The following is a 22,405-nucleotide window of genomic DNA, read 5'->3' on the forward strand; positions in this document are numbered from 1 at the left end:
TAGCTGAGGCAAAGGTCATGCCCCCTGTGTTTTGTTTTAAATAATATTGACCCATTAATTCTAAACCTGCTTGTTCCTGAAATTATACAGGATTATAGTTTGCAAACTGCTGGACAATGAAGCAAATCAAGATGAATTACAGCCTGGGCCCTCCCTCCTATCCTCTGACATCCAAACAGAGAATGAGGTCCGTGTGAGTGTTTGAAAGAACTTTAAGCCCTGGCTCCTCCCTCCAGCCCAGTGTTTTTTAGCTCCTTTTTGTTAAATGTGAAATTTGATTTTGTAACCAATAGTAGCAAATAAGGCTTACTTCCCTAAGACTTTACCGCCTAGGCGCTGGGAGGGTCACCAGAGGGTGTTCTGAGGTCTTTTGTTATTCCTGCCCCCCCCCCCCCCACACACACACAGTATGCTAGGACAAACACCAGCCAAGGAACTGGTAGAAAAAAAGTGGCCTCCGGTTTTCTGAAGCCGAGAAAACGGGTGTTTTTACGCTTAAGTTGCTTTTTATCTCACCGAAACTTTACCTAGAAGCTTTGGGAGCTCAGACACCCAGTCTTTGTTCTGCCAGGACCTGCTGCTGCGGCGGCGGCGGCTTAAACAGATCGCAGATAATATCCCCGATTTGAGATCAACTGCTCGACGCACATTAACTTTCTTTCTTTCTTTTGAAACCTTCGCGCCCTGTCCTGTTGCTGAATCACGCGGGATTGGGGGGGGGGGGTAGCGTGAAGGCCTTTGGACGAGGGTCACCTCCGTCCTTGTTCACTTGAGAGCAGTGGAGAGGAAAGCGGTCACCAAGGGTGGACTTTGCCTTCTGGAACCGGGGAGGCGGGTAGGAGGGTACCAGCCGGTGCCTCTCTGAGTCTTAGCGTAGTTGGGGAGAGTCGAGAGGGGGAGCAAACTGGGTGGAAGATGGGGGGGGGGGAATCTTGCCCTAGAAGCGGGAAGGAGGGCAGCTGGCCTATTTTGCTTTTCCTCCTCGGCGGATCCAGGATGACTTGGGAGAACTTGATTAAGGGGTGAATCTCGGCCTAGTTTGTTGGCTCAACTAGAATTCTGTTAGAGAAAACCAATCTGCAAAATCAAAACAAACCAACAAATGGAAGAGTTATCACTTCCCGGACTTTAGAAGTTCAAAAGAGGGGCGGGGACTTGGGACAGAAGGTAGGCCCTGCCTCAACAACCACAGCTATGCTCTCTGGACTTCCATTCCAGCCTCGTCCAGGATTCACAGCCAACTCACTCTTCCGGCGGCAGCACCTCTCTTTTCCCTGGAGCCGGAGAAACCTAGTTCCCCAGCCGGTGGAGCCCGCCCCCTTGCTCCTCCCGCCCCTCCCCGGGTCCCCCCCTTCCAGCCATCGCCACCTCCACCACCTCGGTTCCACTCAATCGATTTTTGCTGCATGTCAACACTTATTACCGGTGAGTGTGAGGGTATTTTTTTTCTCCTTCTCCAGGTCTCTTAATGATTTCTGAGCTAGTTGTGTATTAAAGTGCTTAAAGGAAACTTTAAGGTAATCTATAGCATGAAGATCAACCTCCCCCACCCCCGCGCCTCACCCTGCGTGGGTTCAAACATGGCGAGCGCTTAGCGAGAAAGCCAGGCTTCAGTGGCCTAGGCACCCAGCGAAGCACCTCAGGGAGAGCCAGAGCAAACCCGACATAAAGCGAAGAAGGCCTTGCTTAGACCCACAGTGGGGTAGACTCCAGGTCCTGCTCGTCTCCTTGCTACACATTCGAACTTTCGCCCACCTTGATGGCTACGGTATAATTGAGTTTTTATTTTATTTTATCTTTTTAAAGTTAAACATCTTAGGGTCCCAAACTCGCCATTCTTCTAATGCGGGACGCAGGTTGGTGGACCCCCGAGAGAACGGTATATAAACCCCACGTACATCCTCATCACCTCCCTGTCCCTGAATCTCAGATTTGATGCCCACAACTTGCTTACAAACGTAATTGTAAGGGAAAGATGGTGGCAAGCCCAGCCCTATAAGCAACCTGAATAGAAGAGGAATCTGCTTCTCTCTGACCTGGTTTTCCCGCCCCAGATCTCCCTGGGAACTGAAACCAGGAGTCCTTTTTAGAGCGTAACAACACCGCTAACAAATTAATGGGAGAAAAAGAAATACCATCTTTAAAGTCCCAATATTCCTCAAAGCCCTATAAATTAACCCGTGGAGAGCAGAACCCTTTTAAGGAGTCTATAAAACTCCCCGCGTTTTGGAAAGAGGACAATCTCCCCACCCCCTGTCACGGCGGTGACCAAAACAAAGGTCTGCTCTGCAATCCACATCCAAATCCACGAGTCTCCGACACTCGTCCCCCGGCTCCCCAGCCTCTGTCGGCCCACCAGAGATCTGAGCTAGCTGAACAGTCCTGGCTGGGAGGTTTAACTTTTTTTTTTTTTTTTTTCTTTAGAGCTGAGGAGAAAGGGAGGGCTGTAATCAGATCGGAGTCTTTATGAATATAGACTCCCACTGATTGATTTATAAACCCCCAGCGAACGGCAGTTAATGTAAGCAAGCACACTGACATGCAAGAGACACTGGTGGACTCAGTCGGTGAAGCAGGTCTGAAAAGAAATGGAAAAAAAAAAATCTCTGGTAGCCGATTTTTCAGGAGAAATTAGAAAGAGAATATCTTTCCTCGCCCATCCTCCCAAAACACTGTGTTTGAATTTAATCTGAAAAACAATAATTCTAGAAGAGATGTTTTTAGTCATTGTGAACACTTTATGCAGACTTTAAAGATGAAACTGGGGAGACCTTATGTTAATCTTTAAAGTTGTCCCCTCTTCCTTTCTCCTGCTTCCCCACAAAGGGGGACCTTTTCACTGCTGATTTTTTTTCTGAGATTAGAAGTAGAATTTATTGTGTTCAGGATGCATAACTTCATTTCTGTACTGAATACTCTGTTTTAGGGAAATGTTGCTTTTAGATTTTGTTTGGAGACTAAGGAAGTCATGCAAGAGATAAAGTACCCCCATTAAAGTAGTTAACTCTATTTAATTGCTCCAAAAAAAATCACAGTTACTTCTTTTGTGGTGATGTACTGTAGCAGTTGTAGAAAAAGGGGAGACACTTGAAGCCTAAGCTACTTAGCTGAAGGGTGTCTAATAGGACCACCTAACTTCCTTTTAATTTAAAACACACTTTAAAAACATTCAATGGCTGTATGGAGAAGTATTTACTTGGAGGTGATAATGTTGCAGGATTGCTTCTCTTCCCTCCCCCCTTTCTTTTTAAAAGAAGGATAAATGAAGTTGAGACTAATTACTTGCTCCCCAACCAGTGTGTGTGCTTGTGGGAGGGAGAGGCATCCTGTGATTTTGATGGATCCCTTCCCATCCAGGTCGCCTAATCTTCGGTTAAAATGTTTAAGGTCTTCTTCAGTTTTCTATCTCCTCTTCCCTCCTCCCCTTACTATCTTCTTTGCACCCAACCAAGGTTTTACTTTGTTTTCTTTTGCTGTTTTCTTCCTCCTATTCCCAATCCTAGCAATTTAGAAAATGGCCCGTAGCGCTGAAGGCTGATGCACCAAGATTAAGTCTTGGGGTTGTTTTTCTTAGAGACTTGGCCACAGCTTCCTTGTTCAAGAACTAGACAAGCCCCTTCGCTTCCTTCGGCCAGCAGCTAGTTGCAGCAGCTAGTTGCAGCGCCCAAGGTCTGTTTGAGATGGTAATACCTAGAACCCTTTAACTGTCCGGGATAGAACAGTGGGCAGGATTTCAGGACTCTGTCAAGTGGCAGTCCAATTTTTCTGTTCTGTTCTGCCTCTGTCAACAGTCCCTGCAACTCTGTCTCTCGGGGTATGTATCACCCATGGGTTGATTTCGGATATATATATATATATATATATATATATATATATATATATATATATATATATAGAGAGAGAGAGAGAGAGAGAGAGAGAGAGAGAGAGAGAGAGACTTTGATGAGATCCTTCCCTGTTCTTCCGGATGGAGAGGCAGGACTTTCTCGGGCGTCACTTCACGCTGATGCCTGCATTTGCTGGACCGCCTGTCTCCTAGACAGCTAGCTTCACCTCGCTGTGTGCGGCACGGGGGAGGGGGAGGGGGAGGGGAAGTCTTCGGACAGAGATGGGGATTCTGCAGGCCTTCCTCCGGACACTGCTTTGCCTGCCAGAGCCCGAAGCTACAGATCTCTTTGAAAATAAAGTAATATCAAACAAAAGAAAGTGAAATAAAAGCTTTCTGCGGGCTCTGGGTCCCAGGTGAATTTTTATTCTCAGCCGCAGCCCCTCCGATCCCTGCTGAAATCCAGAAATGGGGGGAGGCAGTTGATCTTATCTGCCGAGGTAGTGTCTTATCTGTTTCAACGACAAAAGGTTGGATCCCGTCTTTGACTGCTGGGCCGCCCTTCCAAGCTCCAGTTTCCCTGTGCGGAGGTTCCCAAGCTTCGATCCCCTTCTCCAGCATAGCTGATATGGTTTGCCAATTACCAAACACCAGGCCCTGGGCAGCTGGGCAAGACCTTTTGGACCTTGGAGTTCCCTTCCGCCCGGTCCACCGAGCTTGGCTTTTCGGATCATCCAGATGCCGCAGCTCCACCTGAGCGTGCCCTCAAGGCCAGCAGCTCCTCCTAAGGGCCGCTAGACCCTGTGGCTCCGTACCGCCCAGCTCTGTGACTGTCCACCGATCCCCGAAGCCGCTTTATCTTAATGTCCTGGCTCTTTTGTTTTATTGCTTTTGGTTTTTTGGCTGGAGGTTCTAAGAGCAAGGGGCAGTGGTAATAGGTCGGATCTCCCTTTAATCTAACCGTATTTTTCTGGTATAGTAGGAGAATATGGGAACCCCGGGCCATCTATGCAAGTCCAGATTCTCTCTATTGGGCCTCAGCAAGGTTTCCGTGTAGCGCACACAACATAATCTGACCTAATCCACAGCTGGTCAAACTCCCCTGCTTCCTGCCCGCGCCCGCAGTCAGTTGCCCCAGAAGCAGTTCAACACCCTTGACTAGGGCAGCTCGGATAGACGCAGGGTCCAGCAGTGGAGTTGCGCGGACCCTAGCGCTTGCACCCCTGGATGACCCTACAGGCGCTGATAGAAACGGGGACCTCAGCCTGGCCGGCGGTCCAAACACAGTCGGGGCGCGCCGCTACCCCAGAGGCTGCAGTCCCAGGGCAATAGGAGCCCTCCTCCCCTTCACGTCCCTTCTCACCCTCTCCTGGCCTCTGCTTCTTCGCTCCCGAGCGGCCATATACCTTGAGTGGGTCACCCCTGCTTGCCTCCTTCAAGATGCCTCAAGCCCCGGGTTGAATATTAACCGGCCAGAGCTATAGAGTGAGGTAAAACATTACATATAAAAATGAATCATCTATCCGATCCCAGAAGAGAAGACCTATAGCCAGCTCTGCATCTAGAAAAGATCTGGACACGTCTCATGTACCCACTCCACTGAATGCTTCTACCCACGGACCATTCTGCCGCAGGTGGCCGGGGACAGATACTGGATAGCCAATCATTCCCCTTGCGGAGTCTGTGGTTAATTGATGGTTTCAAACGCAAGCTAAAGTCCTTTAGAGAAAGGTCGGGGACAGCATTTCATCTCTTATAAGAACTGGTGAAGACAGCCTTTAATCTAAGAGGGCCCTCTGGCCTCAGGGTGAAGGAGGAAAGCCTCCCCGCTCCTCTGTCGCTGTCGCCTCTGGCATTGCTGAGAGGCTAGTCTGGGTGGGTCGACAGTGGCAGGCAGAGTCAGGAGCCTGAGCCTGGAGAGAGGCCAGCCGTGGGTGGCTACAAACTAATGAGGCTGGCCTGGACTGAGTACCCTTGCCTGAGATCCTCAGGAAACCCCTCCTACTCGTCCGTCCCCACTTCTCAAGAAAAGTAACAATGTTCTACTCAGATTTAGCAGGTAGGCCCAAGTATTCAATCACTCAGAACTTACCAAAAGGTAACAGAGATTGAAAGAGGAATGAGGGATTCTGCACCTCCTGTGACCTGGTCTCAGTCAGTGACCTTACCTGGGAAACACTAGTGACAGTCGCTTGCTCACTACTCCTTTATCTGTCGCAAATTCCTGACTACAACGGTGATGTTTGGTTTCTTTCTCTGGTTCTCCCTCAGCCTGATCCTTTCTTCCCTTCCCCCACTCTAAAAAGATAAGGTGGTTGCTCATTAGAGAAAGAAATAATGCAACGGGAAGCTCCCGTACACTGCCAACAAGCTGCAGGAAATGCCCCTGCCTCAGAACAAAATGGAATCCTTTCTCCTGCACTTTAAAATGCAGTGCCTGGCTTGTATTAATTGTTCAACCCCTTTGCAGGTGACAACCACCATTTTCCTTAACTCCTGCCTCTGACCAGTTTCCTGAAGCAACCTCATTTTCACGGAGAGTATTTACCTAAGTTTTCTACTTAGGGGGTCCAAAAAAGTGGTTTGGGTAGTTTGCCTGTCTAGTTAGAACTCTGTACCACTGAATGGCTTCAGATCCCCCTCTTAATTTCTTCAAAGGCAGCTACTTCTTCCCAGTGTTCACAGCCTGTAGTCAGTGATCCTAAGTACTTCTGGAAAGCTTTAGAGGCTGGCAGCAGAGACGCAGGCAGCGTTTAGAGAAGAGTCTTTTGGAGACTCAGCAGGTGTACTCACTATGGCTGTACTGAGTTGCCTGTACAAGTATTAATTGGATGTCACCATTCAGTTAGTTCTTAGGGAACATGGCTTGAGTTTAAGATGTGGTTACACACTTAATCTTGTCCTCTCCTGGCTTGTCATTGCTCATACTTCATTGCACATAGTGTCCCGTGTCATTCTAGCACAGCAGTGACAGCCCAACTTTGTCATCGTCCAATTCTGTGTTACACCACTTCTCCAAGAAAAACAGAACCGAACCGACTCAAATGTTCCACTGCTTTGCTCCAGAGAGACAATGAACACATCAAAGCAAGGAAATAGAAAGAGGTTTGGATCACGCACTCCGTTGCCCTTCTCAACGTGAATGTGAGCCGCAGAAACAGGCCAGGAAGGGTATTTACTCTTAAAGATACCCAGTGGCTGGGGAAGGGGAATTATGAAGTCTAATAGCCTCAAACTATCTTCTTCCTCACCAAACTACCATGTTATCTGACACTCTGGATCTATTTGTGTCCCTGGTAACAGGGGGTTTGACTGACAGGTCACAGACTAGAGGGCTTGGGTGACTGAAAACAAGTTTGACAAGAAAGGAATCTGGGTGGGGTGCCACCATGGAGGTGGAGAGAGGATGGGACTACAGTTCCAGGAGCAGCTTGGCAGCCCCAGGCTCTGCTGAATCCTGATTTACACAAAACTCTTCCTCAGAGAATAGTTAACAGTACAGTGTTGTGGAGAAGGAAAATTTCAACCTCTGTCTAGGCCTTTGTCTCCTCTTTATTTTCCAATTCTGTTCTACCCTATTCAACCTCAGTACAGTCTCCCCAGGCTTTGGGTACTCCTGGTTTATCCTCTGCTTGTCTTCTCTTTTAAATTAGGCAATGGATAATTCTCAGTTCTCTCATTTTTTTTCTATATAAAAAGCTGTTACATGCAAATAAGAGCCTACCTGTAAACGGTTTGTTGTCAAGAACATGGAGTGCTCGCATGACCCTCAGAGGCTTCGGGATGAGCAGGCACTACACACTCTCCCTTTGTCTTTTAAGAGGGACCACACCTGTTCTTTAGTGAAGCTCACTTACCTGCTGGATATCGTGGGCAGTCGTGAGTCATGCATGTCCTTTCAGGGGACAAGACCCTTGAAATGACCAGCAAAGTCATTTCTGCCTTTGGCCTTCGTTTTACCTTCTTCATTTAACATAACAACAAAAATATGATGTTGCATGTGTCCGTGTACATGTGTACACATGTGTGGAGGCCAGAGGACAACTTAAGATCTACCATTTAGGTACATGACCCAACTTATTTTTAAAAAAATATTATTAGCCTGTCATCATGTCATGTCACGTCATATCATTTATGTGGAGAAAGAGCACATTTTGGAAACAGTAATCTTTTCTCTTTCTACCATTCGGTGGGTTCCAGGAATCAACCATCATCTGCACCACCACACCTACATTTTACCCAGGTTCTGGGTGTGCAATCCAGGTTTTCCTGCTTGCAAGGTAAATCCTTCACTGACTGAGCCACCTCCCATCCCCAGTTTTCTGTCCTACCTTGGAAGTTTCCTCCCTGGATCTACACCTAACTTGGACTATCTAAGGTCTTTCAGGAAAGCATACAGCAGACCTTTTGTTGAATTGATGTGATAATCAGCTCCTCTCTCTATCTTTCCATACAAAGGTCTTGGTTTGTAGTATCGAGTGCTTATTGGATAAGCAGCATCTTATGTGAGTTTTCTTTTTTTGTGATTCCCAAATCCCTTCGTTTTTCATGCTGTAACTCTTAAGACTAGGCCTGAGTTGGCAGAGACGCTTCCTCCACACACAAGCTGCTCCATTCTCTTCCCCTCTTCTTTGGTCTCTTCTCTGCTTTTCTAATACTATCCAAAGTCTCAGCTGAAGTTATTTTAAATCAGCCCCACCATCTTTGTGTTAAACCTAGCCTCTAGACAGTTTCTGTTCTCATACTCAAAACTACCTTTTGCCATAATAACTCCTTTGGTGATTCCTAAATAGGGCATTTTCTTATGAGCTAAGACTTTGGAGGTCATTTTTTAGCTTTTTGTTGAAACTTGACACAATACTTGATAAGATAGTAGATGTTCAATAAATGCCTATTGATCAAATGGTGTAATTAAAACCTTTGTGTACAGAAATAAAACATCAAAGACATTAAAATCTATTTGGTTGGCATGAATTAAGTCTCAGATTAATTCTAATTATTTTTAAGCTTTTTTTTCTCAACAAACCAAACATGTAAAAACATTCTGTGGGATGTTTTCTGTGGAACCTAATCTTTCCATCATCCTCCTGACGTCAGAGTGTTTTTAGGATGTTGAGTCATGGTCTGGGGTTCATAAGATGCCAGACACATGGTAGCACATTGACTTTATCTATAAAGATGTTTCTAGAAAAGTTAATTTGGGAAATAGGTATGGTAAGTAGGTGGGAAAGGGAGTTATGGCTGGTTGTTTGGGGGTCTTGTGTTGGTAATCCTTAGGCGGATGAGACTTGAGTGTACAAGTTCAAACCCAGCTTTAGCTATAAAATAAGACCATACCCTAAATCGAGAGGGAAGGGAGGTACTGGGCTGGTGGGGAGATAGAGACAGAGAGACTGAGATTATGTATGTATAACACGAGAAACAGATGATACAAATATTCCAGCCTGCCTAGCTAAAGGGTTAGAATATCCAATCTTTGAAATTATTTCACTCTTTAATCAGTTTCGCTGTTTACAATAATATCAACATATATGATGATTGTCAAGAGTATAAAGATAATACTATCAACAAAATTGGTCTTTCCATCTTCCTTTTGTCTTTAGTGCTTTGAATGAGACTTGGTTTCTTCCTCCTTTTTCTTTTTAAATATTTATTTAGGCAATGACCTGAATTGACGTCTGAAATATAACTTATGCAGGAATAGTTCTGTAAATACATTTAAATAAACTGTAAAGATATTTAATAAATCTAAAAAATATTTATTTATTTATTTATTTATTTATTTATTTATTTATTTAATGTATATGAGTGCACAGTAGACAGACCAGAAGAGAGTATCAGATCCCATTACAGATGGTTGTGAGTCACCATGTGGTTGTTGGGAATTGAACTCAGGACCTCTGGAAGAGCAGTTAGTGCTCTTAACATCTGAGCCATCACTCCAGCCTTTTTTTTCTCTTAAAAAAATTTTATTTATTTTATGTATATGAGTGCCCTGTCTTCATGAACACCAGAAGAGGGGATCATATCCCATTATAGATGGCTGTAAGCCACTATATCATTGCCAGGAGTAAGGACCTCTGGAAGAGCAGCCAGTCCTCTCAACTGCTGAGAGTCTCTCCAGCCCCCAAGCCTTAGTTACTTTTATGTTTCTTATCTTTCACTGAGCGGTGTTCCCAGACCTTTATTTTTCATTTTTTATGATTAGAGACAAGAAAGTCTGTGTGGTTAAATATACCAGGAAAAGAAAAAAAAAACACAAAGATATTTTACTCAGAGTTTTATTAAAGTTGTAAACTAAACAAATTGTATTTTAAATTTTGCTAATATAAATATCTATTATGTATAGTAAAACTCTTGGTTGTTTTTCTTTGATATATATTCCTCTCTCTCTCCTCTCTCTCTCTCTTTAGCACTAGCTGTCTCTATCTATCTATCCATCCATTGATCTATCTATCTATCTATCTATCTATCTATCTATCTATCTTTATCTCAGTCTCTCTGCTTCCTGGTTGCCATGAGATAAGCACCCTCTGCCACATGCTCCCTCTCCCTTCTGGTCTGCCTCACTGTGGCCTAGCAGTGCAAACAGCTGACTTCCAAACCCATGAGCTAACTCTCATATTTTTTTCTTTAAACTATCACAGAATTTTTCACAGTGAGGAAGAGTCTAGCCTGGGACTAAAATCGGGCACTAAGCAATCTCAACAGCCTGAAATTGTTACTGTTCTTCTGCATTACTTTTTGATGATGTGATTGGAAAATGCCATTTATGAGATAAAAGAAAAATGATATTAAAAGTGATGTGAAAATAGTAGCACCTGCTGTCTTCTCAGATGAGCAGTGCTGGAAAAACAAGATAATTGCAATGACTGAGTTGAAGATTAAGTTTTGCTCTTTCTTGTGTATTTCAGCACATTTCTTAGGGTAAAGCAATACACACAGATTCTTAAGACTTTTTACTTTAGATTTATTTATTTTATGTATGTGAATACTCTGTAGCTGTCTTCAGACATACCAGAAGAGGGCATCAGATCCCGTTACAGATGGTTGTGAGCCACCATGTGGTTGCTGGGAACTGAACTCAGGACCTCTGGAAGAGCAGTCAGTGCTCTTAAATGCTGAGCCATTTATTTCTCCAGCTCCCTCTTAAGACATTTTAACGTGTGATATACTTTAATATAATGGGAAAATCAGTACACTCCCTCTGACCTCACTAAAACTGATCTATTTATCTATATCTATTTGTCATTTATATATATATGTATATACATACATATGTATATATATAATTGTCTATACACAAACAAATGAGTAATAGTTATATAGTGTAAAGTTATTTTTTGTCTTCATTTTGTATACTATACCTGCCCTGCTTTCTTGCCCCTCTTCCCTTCCCTGCCCTGTCCCCACTTAAGGCTATCTGAAGATCTTACTTAGCTTGCATAGTCCTACTCCACAAAAAGCCTCCCTGATATCCTGTCAGTAAGTTGGACCAAACTACCTTTCCTTTGTACTTTCATGATCCCATGTCTTGTTGGAATGATGAAATACCTTGACAAAAGCAAATTAGAGGAGAAAGCATTTATTTAAACTTACTGCTTTCACGGTTACAGACCACTGTAATAGAGAAGTCACAGTGGCGAGGAGCTGGACATATTACAACCACAGTCAAGAGCAGGAACCAGTGAATTAAGGCTTGCACACTTATACTCAGCTGTAGGCTTAGATTCTACTTTAATGAGGGTTCATAAATGCTTTAACCTCTCTTTTAGCCCTCCACCCACAGAGAAAGTGGAAATGAAAGGTTAATAGGGCAAAGAAGGATGTGGACCTGTTTAGAAATAGTTCTTTGAGGTGATTTCAGCTTTCGTTTTCAGGATATTAACAGTTCTGTTCACTAGAATCATCAGTGGTAGCTCGATCCACTCACAAACACCATTCATGAATTAGGAATTGCAGTTCGATTCAGAATAAGCCACAAGGCTCTGACAATTGCTCTGAGTCTTGGAAGTGAGGCAAGAGGTGACCAAAATACCAGAAGTTCTTTGGTGCATTTTTCTCAATGACATCACAATAAATGATGATCTGCAGAGAGTGGCAAAGCAAACCAATGCCACAGTGTCATCAGTGAAAAGACCAGTGTCAGTAAAGCCCAAGGAAGACCATCAAAGAATGGCAAAGTGAACCAATGCCACACTGTCATCCACCGTCTGTTGGGTTATACTTCTACCCTTTCCAAATATCATGTGTTCAAGCATCCACTCAGCAAAACATCACACTCCCTTTTTTCCAGGCAGCTTCCAGAAAAACACCATGTGTCTGTTCTTGGCAAAACGTCTTCCCACGTATCCACCACAGCAAAACATCCTCTCACAAGACAGTCCTCAGAACCGGGCGGTGGTGGCGGTGCACGCCTTTAATCCCAGCACTTGGGAGGCAGAGGCAGGCGGATTTCTGAGTTTGAGGCCAGCCTGGTCTACAGAGTGAGTTCCAGGACAGCCAGAGCTATACAGAGAAACCCTGTCTCGAAAAACAAAAACAAAACAAAAAAAAACAAAAACAAAAAAAACAAAAACAAAAACAAAAAAAAAAAAACAAACAAAAAAAGACAGTCCTCAGAAAAATATCACATGACACAACTAAGTCTCCAAAGAAACCAGAAAATTCTGCTTTTCTCGGCTCCCTTTCTTCATTCTTATACAGCTTGGGATCCCCTGCCTAGGGTGTTGTGCCACCCACAGTGGATGGGTCTTCCCATCTCAATCGACATAGTCGAAACAATCCCCTATACATAAGCCCACAGACCACCTTGATCCAGAGAATCTCTCACTGAATTCCCTTTCCAGGTGATTCTAGATCGTGTCAAGTTAACGATTAAAATTAGCAATCATATGAAAACAACTTCATAAACTTAGAACATTTGAAGTGCATAAAACGAATGATTAAGTTTAGAATGTCTAGTTGGGATTTTCCACTACTCTCACATGTTCGGATTACATATTTTCTATGATGTTCAAGATATCAAAACTACAGAGCACAGGCATGCTATTATAAATAACCCTTCACCCAGGTAACCTGTTACCCATGTTCCTATTAGCAACTCTCATAAGGTCATTGATTCACCAAGCTAGGCTTGAAGGGAATAGTTTATTTTGGCCTGTTGTCAGTGTCCTCTCTGGGTGCATAGATATTTGTCTCCCCAGGAAAATTCATGCAGCAAACTATGTGATTTCTATTGGGACCAGAGTCTACGGCACTTTAAATATATGCTGCCACGTTCAACAGCTTGCCTCTCCTCTCCTCAGAATCCCAGTTAAAGCAGCTCCCAGATTCCTAACTATAAAACACTTGATGATGTAAATGAGAGTAAGCCACTGCTTTCTAGCTGAATTTAAGGTCTGTGGGAGGAAACTGATGTTTGGCATTTGTGAAAAGCCCTTGGTGGGAGAGGTCATAGGCCCCAGTGATAAAGCTATTGGACATGATGTGATAGTCAAATTATCTTTTAAATATTTATGTTTATGCACATAGATCAGTGCTGATGCCAGCTCTGGCCAGGAAGCTTCTTTTTGCAGTGAGTGACAGCTATTGCAGAGACATATAACTAGTTGAAGTGTGGGGAATTCGTGACTACTGAATGCTTAGCCCTAAAGCAGATGTCTGCATTGCTGTCTCCAAGGCTTAGAGAAGGCTGTGGAGCTGGAGAAAAGAGTGTTGTAGAATACTCTAGAACGTGTCTTGGCCTTTGCACTCCCGAGCTCACAGAAGCTGAGCTTACCCTCACTCATGAAGAGTTGACCCATGAACATGAGGCAGGATTCATGAGACACCATGGTCTCTGAGGACTTAGAGGGAGTTAATAGTTACTCAGGGATGGAGAGACACATTCTTCATGCTATAGCAGGTTGCTCGTGCTACTACAGTCTTTCAATGAGACCCCTGTAAGCAACCTTAAGTCACTGAGTCGCTATCTCAGACCCCTAAGAAAAAAATAAAGTAGAAAGGGGACTAATTAGAAAGAGTAATGGGGTCATTGGGAGTGAAAGGGACCATAAGAGGGTCATAAGGGACTATTATGATCAAAATATTATGCACATGTATGAAGATGTCATAGTGAAACTCTTTATTATGTATAATTTATATTTGCTAGTAAAGAAAGAAAGAAAAGCAGCTTTAAGAACTAGATTAGGCAAGCCTGGTGGGACAGGCTTGTAATCCCAGCTAATAAAGAGACTAAAGCAGGAAGATTACAAACTCAAGGTCTGCCTGCCTGGGCTCCGGAGCAAGTTCACTGCCAGCCTGAGCAATTGAGACTGTCTCAAACTAAAAAGTAAAAAGACATCTGGTGACAACCCATCACTAGAGTACCTGCTTAGCAAGAGCAAAGCCCTAGGTTCAATTTTATACACACACACACACACACACACTCACAGACACACACATGCACATACACACACACACCCTCACAGATACACACACACTCACAGACACATACACACACACACCCTCACAGACACACACACTTACAGACACACACACACACTCACAGACACACATGAACTTGGTGAGATAACAAGTTTGTTTTAGAATGTATTTTGGAACAATTTTGTTACATTGCAATAGATGGCTAATACACTATATAATCTACATTTTATAGTAAAATATTTGTCATTTTTAATCTATTATAATCTCACTTGTACTTAGTGTTTTTATGCTACTTTAAAATCATTTGGGGAGATTTAGAAATAAGTCAATGTACTCAACTAACCACATTTTAAAATACCTCAAGGAAGCAAATCTTAAGTGGAGTTTAAGTGGAACTTAGGGATATTGGGTAGGGAAAGTGCAGGACACAAAAGAAATATAATCAATGACAGTAGGCAGAAAACAGTAACCTTCTAAAGATTATTTTTTTCAAATTTATTTATTCACTTTATATCCCAATATCAGCCCCCTCTCCTCCCAGTTACCCCCTTACATAGATTCTTCCCTATTCCTCCTTCGTCTTCTCCTTTGAGAAGGGGGAGACCCCTTCTAGGTACCACCCCCCACACGCTGCCTCCCATCCCTGGCACATCAAGTCACTGCAAGACTTGGCGCATCCTCTCCAGTGACTTTTTTTTTAAAACAGTGACATTTTATAGAAAACAAAAGGAAGCTTTTAAAAGGTGTTTTTATTTCTTAATTGATAAGACCATCATTGCCATGGCCTTAAATTCTTAAGCCTCCAAGGCTCAGGAGGACACTGAGAAAGAAGGGGCTGAAAGTCTGTGACAGGAGCTGGGACCGCAAGAGTGTCTTACCACCCCAGCCTACGGATAACTTTTAAACTATAATTTAACAATACTTGCTTTTTCCAATGTTATTAATTTCTTGTCAATGGGTGTTTCTCTCTGGGATAAAGCTGTTCTTTTTATTCCAACCATATAGGTTACTGAAGGCTGCTGCTGATCAGAATGGCTCCCAAGACCAGGCAGTAATGGCACAAAGTTTCCAGCGGAAGATTTAAAAAAAAAAAAAAAGAAGAAGCAGTTCTTGCTGAAGAGATGAGTTTTTCAAAATCTGCACCCCCACCAGGGAAGAAGACTGAAGAGTCTGGCAGGACAGAGAACTGACTTAGAGAGAAGCATACATGAGAGACTGAGGAAGAGAGGGTGGGTGAAGGCGAACACTAGATAGAATGTGTACAGTCCCTTTAAGGCTGTATTTAGGCTTGTGTGTGTGTGTGTGTGTGTGTGTGTGTGTGTGTGTGTGTGCCTGATGTAGGACATAATGAGTCTCTCCCACTTAGAACCACATCCCTGTTTAAGTAGACACACACGTCTCCATACTCACGGGCTTCTCACTGAGATAGAAGTGAATTAAAAACTTTTGGAATCAAAATTTGACCTTCTCTGTTGGGATCCTCAGAAGTTCAACGGTAAGGAGAGAAAATAGCTTGTAGTGACCCTCAGCTGACACTGCCTGAGTGGTACTGAGGGAAGGAAAAAGAAGAGTCATGAACACACACATACATAAATCCCTTCTTTCCCCTTCTCCCCAACAAGCACACACACACATACACACACCCCCCCAAACATACATACATGCACACATACATACATACATACATACACACACAACACATACACATATACCCTCAACACACCACTCTATACACATATAGACATATACTCACACCATCTCCCCCACACACACACCCATACCCACCCACTCCACACACATAAACATATACATACATACTCACATAGGTACATAGAATACATACACACACACACACGCACACACACCTGTTAAGCTATTTTTTATTTATTTTTGTGATTTTTTTCTGCCTTTGCTCTAACAGTCATTGAAGGTCTATTATATTTCCAGCACTTCTGAAAAACATCTGCTCTGCATTAGTTCAAGACACTAGATTTTCAAACTGTATCTAATTATAGATAAGATAACATCTTTAGAATGAAACAAACTGAATATTATCCTTTACAAAACTGGAAAATCCTGGGTGAAGGTCCTCTGTACCTTTCCACACCTTTTTGGATTCCACTCACTGCTTAAGTGTCTTTTCTGGTGTTTTAGGAAAAGATTATCTCAAGGAACTTGAAATGTGATCTCAAAGGCAAGCTCTGTGCACTGGTACAGCTTGGGGGACTTGGTTCTAAGGACATTTGGGGGAAAGGTTGTTTTTAAAAAAATGGACTCAAACTCTAAATTAACTATAACTAAATAGCGTGACATGCCCTGAAATTCTAGCTCTCCTCGTGGGAAGAAGGAGACTGATACAAGCCAACCCAAACCTACACACTCAGGCCTATGTTCAGGAGCACAGCCATGTTGAAGGCATTAATTCCGGCTTTGGTTATTGCCTTGAAACAAATAGTGTTTGTCTAGCTATTCCTCAGGTGTCTTTCTCCCCTGAGTATTCCTGAAAGCAAATGGTCACAGCCACTTACAGTGTCCCTCCGAGAGACTACAGATGCTGGCAGGGAGGGACACTAAAGGTTCGCTTTCGATGTGGGTGGTCCAGTGAAACCTTTGTCCTGTGGCTGAGCAGTAGCCTGCAGTATTTAAACATCTTCACTTCTAAGTAAAGATGCAAACTCTTAGGAATAACCATAGATAATCAGGTGGTTCCCATTAGAAAAATGTAGGGAATTTTCATCATATTCTGTAGTTAAGACTATGCTATAAATTTATATAAGAAATTAGAAGTTAGGGATGGCAACATGGCTCAGAGGGTAAAGGTGTGTAGGATGGAGCCTGAGCCTAGGGACTTACCTGGTAGAAGGAAGAAGCAGAATCCTGCAAATCTCCTCTGGTCTACCCTCTATTTTTGGTTTCATGAAACAGGGTCTCATATTTAGCCTTGAACTCATGAGGTAGCTGCAGCTGGTCTTAAATTCCCGAACCTCCTGCCTGTGCCTCCTATGGGCTGGGATTTCAGGCACGTACCCACCAAATGAAGCTCAAAACAGACAAAAAGATCAAATTTATTCATGCTTCCTTAAAAAACAATCTTCATGCTTGGACTCAGTGGTTAAGAGCTCCTGTTACTTTCACAGAGGGCCTGCGTTTGGTTCCCAGCACCTACTTACAGTTCACAGTCATGTATAACTCCAGTTTCAGAGGATCTGAGGCCCCATTCTGACCTCTAAGGGGACCAGGCACAGATGGTACACCATATACATGTAGGAAAAACCACTCAACACATAAAAATAAACTGAATACATATAATAAGAAATTTTTAAAAAGTTTTCGATTCTTACTTTGCTCTGCCACCTTTATTCTTTCCCCATACACTGAGAATATTTTCTTAGTTGTTCTACAACTCAGATTTCATATTTACTTTTATTTTTAAATAATTCATTTTGTTTTATAATTTTTTTTTGTTTTTTTTTTTTGTTTGTTTGTTTTTTGGTTTTTCGAGACTGGGTTTCTTTGTGTAGTCCTGGCTGTCCTGGAACTCACTCTGCAGACCAGGCTGGCCTCGAACACAGAAATCTGCCTGCCTCTGCCTCCCAAGTGCTGGGATTAAAGGCATGGGCCACCACCACCCGGCTTCTTTCTTTGTTTTTTTTTTGATATAAGGCTTTTCTCTGTGTAGCCCTGGCTGTTTTGAAACTTACTTTGTGGACAGGCTGGATTTGAACTCAGAAATCCTCCTTCCTTTGTCTGCTGAGTTGCTGAGATTAAAAGGATACATTTATTTCTAACTAATTGCTATTTTATAAAAATTTATTAAAATCGGTTACAAGCTTCTGCTAGGCATAAGAGATGAAAGGAATCTCACTATATAGCCCAGGCTGGTCTTGAACTCTCCGTACTCCTGTCTATACCTCCTGAGTGCTGGGATTACTAGCATGTGGCAGGGCACTTGGCAGAGGAGGGGTTTTATAGAGGGCATGTCATTTAATTATGAGAACAGATTATGAGATAGGCATACTCATTTTGCAGGTGAGGAGCCCAAGGTGGCAAAAGATGGATTGATTTACCCAAGATGATCGATCTAGGAACTAGTAAAGTTTAATTTAACTCTGTGGTTGTTTGAACTCCAAAGATGTTCTTCTTAACCACACACAATCCTCGACTACTACCAACCACCCAAAACCAAGAGGTAAGTCTTAGTTCAGTCTACTCCATAACTCACTATGAACCTCCGTGTAAGACAGATGTGCTAACTGCTGTACATGCCATGGTGTAACATGAGTCCTGAGATGATTAACATTGACAAGAGGAACTGTGCAGTCAGGGAATTGAAACCCAGTTATAGTGTGGCACGTAATACCCGGAACTTTCAAGGGAGGGGACAGCAAAAACAAAACAAACAGACAAACAAACACCAGTGCTTTCAGTGGAAAAGACTGTTTCCGAGTCCTTCTGACTTTTCCACTAAAAATCCAGCAGAATTTTAATGAAAGTGGAAGGAGAACAGTTGAAGCCGAAACGGGAGAAATGGGAAATAGGGACTCGATGGTGTGTGGGAGGGATTCGGTAAACCAAAAATGATATGGTGCAGGGAAGACGTGGAAGGTATACTAGGAAAACTAAACTGTGGCTGAGCCGTGGCAGACATTGAAATCTAAACCTCATTGGCAGCTCATCACGGAACTGGTGAGGAGTTGGGACTGAGGTTTCTGGACGGTGGCGTGTGAACGTTGGCTTTCTGCATTCATATGGTGAGGATGTGTGGCTGGGTCACCTGCTAGGAGAGGTAAGCTAAATCATTTAAACTGGGGTTCCAGCGGAAAAGAGAAAATGGATCTAAAAGAAATACTATCAGGAGGCTTGGGCACGCTGGCACACCTCAGCTTCCTTAGCTTCTGTGAGTGACTGGGTAGAGGGTGAGATCATGAGCAGAAACTATTCATTTGAAGAGGAGATTTGACGTTGAGTGCTCAAGAAAGAGACTCTTACGTGGCAAATGTGATGCGAAGAAATAGCTTTGGAATTCCAACTTCACGAAGCCCAGATTGTCCAGGTAAAGAAGCCACCGATTGATTGGTCCATCCAAGACTAACCCTCCAACGGTACTTAGAAAATCCTTACACTTTGTAAATCGGCAAATACTTTGTACATTTTAAAAAAATTTATTTCTCAACTTGGTCAGGAAATCAATACCTTCTTCTAGTCAAACGTTTTCTCAACTTCCTTATATTGTCTAACATATCCCTATTAAAATAGCTATTTGTTCTCTCTCTCTCTCTCTCTCTCTCTCTCTCTCTCTCTCTCTCTCTCTCTCTCTCTCTCACACACACACACACACACACACACACACACAAACTCACTCAGATACACAGAAAGTGTCTGTGGCTTACTCATGTGTGTGAGGTGGTACACACATGTGTATGTACATGTGGAGGTCAGAGGTCAACGTTTTCTGTCTTCCTCTGTTGTTTCTGTCTTACATCAACATTTCATAATATATGTGTGGAATGTGCTTTAGTCACGTCCCACTCCCATGAGCCTGTCATATTGTCTCTTCCCATCAAGCCCTTGTCACAGGAACTTCTTTTCTACTTTGAAGCCTTTTTGGGGGGAAGGAGGGGAACCCCACTGCATGTAATCGGGGTGTTCTGCATGAGCATAGATAGGATTTTCATCAAGGGCAGCATGCTATGGTTATACCACTGAGGACTATGACTCCCTCTTTTCCACCCTGTCAGGGAATGTGGACACTGTGTTCATTAAACTGTTTGACCACTGATCACCCATAATCCACTCATTGTCTCCCCACTCTTCCAGCCTTGGGGCTACATACATATCTTGCCATTTTGTGTGCTGGAGATTCGAACTCTGGTCCTCATGCTCGTGTGGCAAGTCTTTACCCTCCGAGACATTCCCCTAGCTCCAGATAGAGCTAATAAATAAATACTTTACATAAAAAAAATTCTACTCAGATACTCTAACTGAGTAGAATTTTTTATGTAAAGTATTTATTTATTATTTATGTGTACTTATTTGCATGTACCTGCATGAATTTATGTGTATCGCGTTTATGGCCTACAGAGACATAGGCACAGGATCCCATGGAACCAGAGTTACAGCCATAGTGGTTCAGGGAGCAGAATTGGGGTCGAACAAAAGAGCAGTACGTGCTCTTAAGCACAAAGGGGCTGGAGAGATGGCTCAGTGGTTAAGAGCAATGAGTGCTTTTCCAAAGGACCTGGGTTCAATTCCCAACACCAACATGGCAGCTCAGAACTGTCTGTAACTCTAAAATCTGACCCTCTCACAGACATATGGAGACAAAACACCAATACATGCACATAAAACAAAAAAGAGACGAAAGAGAGAAATCTATAACCTATGAATAGTTTATAAACCAATTGAGAACTTAAAAAGCATTTGTTGGACAATAGCTATGGCTTCATGGTGGAACATTGCCTAGCCTATGTAGGGTCCCAGGTCCAACCCCAACAGTGTGTGTGTCGCGGAGGAGGGAGGGGAGAGAGTTAAGATCTGCAAAATCTCAGTCATATGGCAAAATCCATTGGGAAACAAATAAAAATAACAACGTAAACACTGCATCTGCTCTTAAGTTGAGTGGGCAAAGAATAATAAATGTATCCTAAATTTATCCTACCTTATAATTTTGCCAGAGACTAGAACTTGGTGTATAACTCGACTGATTCAATCATATGTTTATATTTTCCAAACTAGAAATCTAAACTTGTAAACTTCACTTCTTGAGGGATTTATCAGCCTAATCCAGTCTTTCTAAAATGTGTTAGAATTCTAGAGAAGTTAGAGCTATGTCATACATGACACACTATAGTGTAGATTCACTCCTGTAAACATTTTCTGACTTCCACACATGTGCTGTGGAAGTATGTGCCCACACACATATACCCCTACACACACACACACACACACACACAGAGAGAGAGAGAGAGAGAGAGAGAGAGAGAGAGAGAGATACACTAAATAAATAAGCAATGATAGATAAATAAACAAATAAACTACATTGTTTACCAAACTAATCAATCATTCAACATTCAAAAACACATTGTTTACATAGTAGAAATATAACTCAGATTAGGTTGAAATGTGTATTTGATCAGAATTTAGTGATTGGCAGCAGAGAAGGTGTCAGTGGTTGAGCACCAGCCTTTCATGCTTGAGAACTTGGCTTCATTTCACACAATTACACGAAGTAAAAAAAAAAATTAAATAATAAATAGGCATAAGTTTAAACAGTAAAAGTAAGTACTCAAAGGGGCAAAGCTAGATTAATAGAAGCACCTAAAGATTAAGTTATCAATGATTTTACTGAATATGGTCACTAACTTTCATGTGTTGTGGGATGTATTTTTTTTAAAAAGTAACTACTACTACTACAGCGTGCTACTGCCACTGGCTCTCTGCCCCAGCGTGGTTCCACTGCCTTTGTCCCTAGCAAGCCCTCATGGCAGCTGGTCACAGTATTCCCAGCTCTGGTTCACTTGTCTCTGGAGCCGATAGTTCCTTCTCTCCAGCCCTAACCCCCCTACGGTTGCTGGTCCCACATTCCAGTAACCCAGTAAAACAACACTCTTGAAGCTTATAATTAACCAGTCAGATTTATATATCAGTAAATTCTGAATTCACAAGATGCCTACACAATGAGGCATCTTATGAACTTCAAGGCCAACAGATAATGGTACAAGATACCCACCTAGAATAGGCAAGTTACCCCAATCATTCTATCCCTATATGAAATCATGTCTACTTAGAGCTATTTAAAGCCACACTGGTTCAGGATCTTCTCCCTGTCTGTCTTCCATCTTGATTCTTTTCCATCTCCCTCCCTCCTCTGTCTCTCTCTGCCTCTCTGTCTCTCTCTGCAACTCTTAGCTCTGTCTCCCTTCTCTCTATCCAATCACAGGCCTCCTGCTGCATTAATATTTAAATGGATTGGACAGGGAAAAATCCTGCCACATGATTGCACCATAGTTCCCAGCTCCTATGGTTGACGTTCTTCTGCAGCTTTCTCTCACAATGATTAAGAGTTGGTTGTGTAGCTAGAAGACACAGAGGGTAGCCCAGGCTTGTACTTTAGGGTAGAACACATGTTTAGTATGTCAACTCCTAACGTGT

General features: G+C 42.9%; 1 long non-coding RNA gene across 2 annotated transcripts in view; it reads left to right on the forward strand.

The window, feature by feature from the left end:
- Nucleotides 1–768: 768 nt before the first annotated feature.
- LOC143442128 (uncharacterized) overlaps nucleotides 769–22,405 on the forward strand; it is a 28,518-nt gene continuing 6,881 nt past the window's right edge. For both annotated transcript variants that reach the window (XR_013110120.1, XR_013110119.1), the window contains exons 1-4: nucleotides 769–1,425; nucleotides 15,260–15,483; nucleotides 18,284–18,443; nucleotides 18,926–19,040. This is a non-coding gene — a long non-coding RNA (uncharacterized LOC143442128). The remainder of the gene's footprint in view (nucleotides 1,426–15,259; nucleotides 15,484–18,283; nucleotides 18,444–18,925; nucleotides 19,041–22,405) is intronic.

Source organism: Arvicanthis niloticus, chromosome 4 (genome assembly GCF_011762505.2).
Source record: "Arvicanthis niloticus isolate mArvNil1 chromosome 4, mArvNil1.pat.X, whole genome shotgun sequence".
NCBI classification, from domain to species: domain Eukaryota; kingdom Metazoa; phylum Chordata; class Mammalia; order Rodentia; family Muridae; genus Arvicanthis; species Arvicanthis niloticus.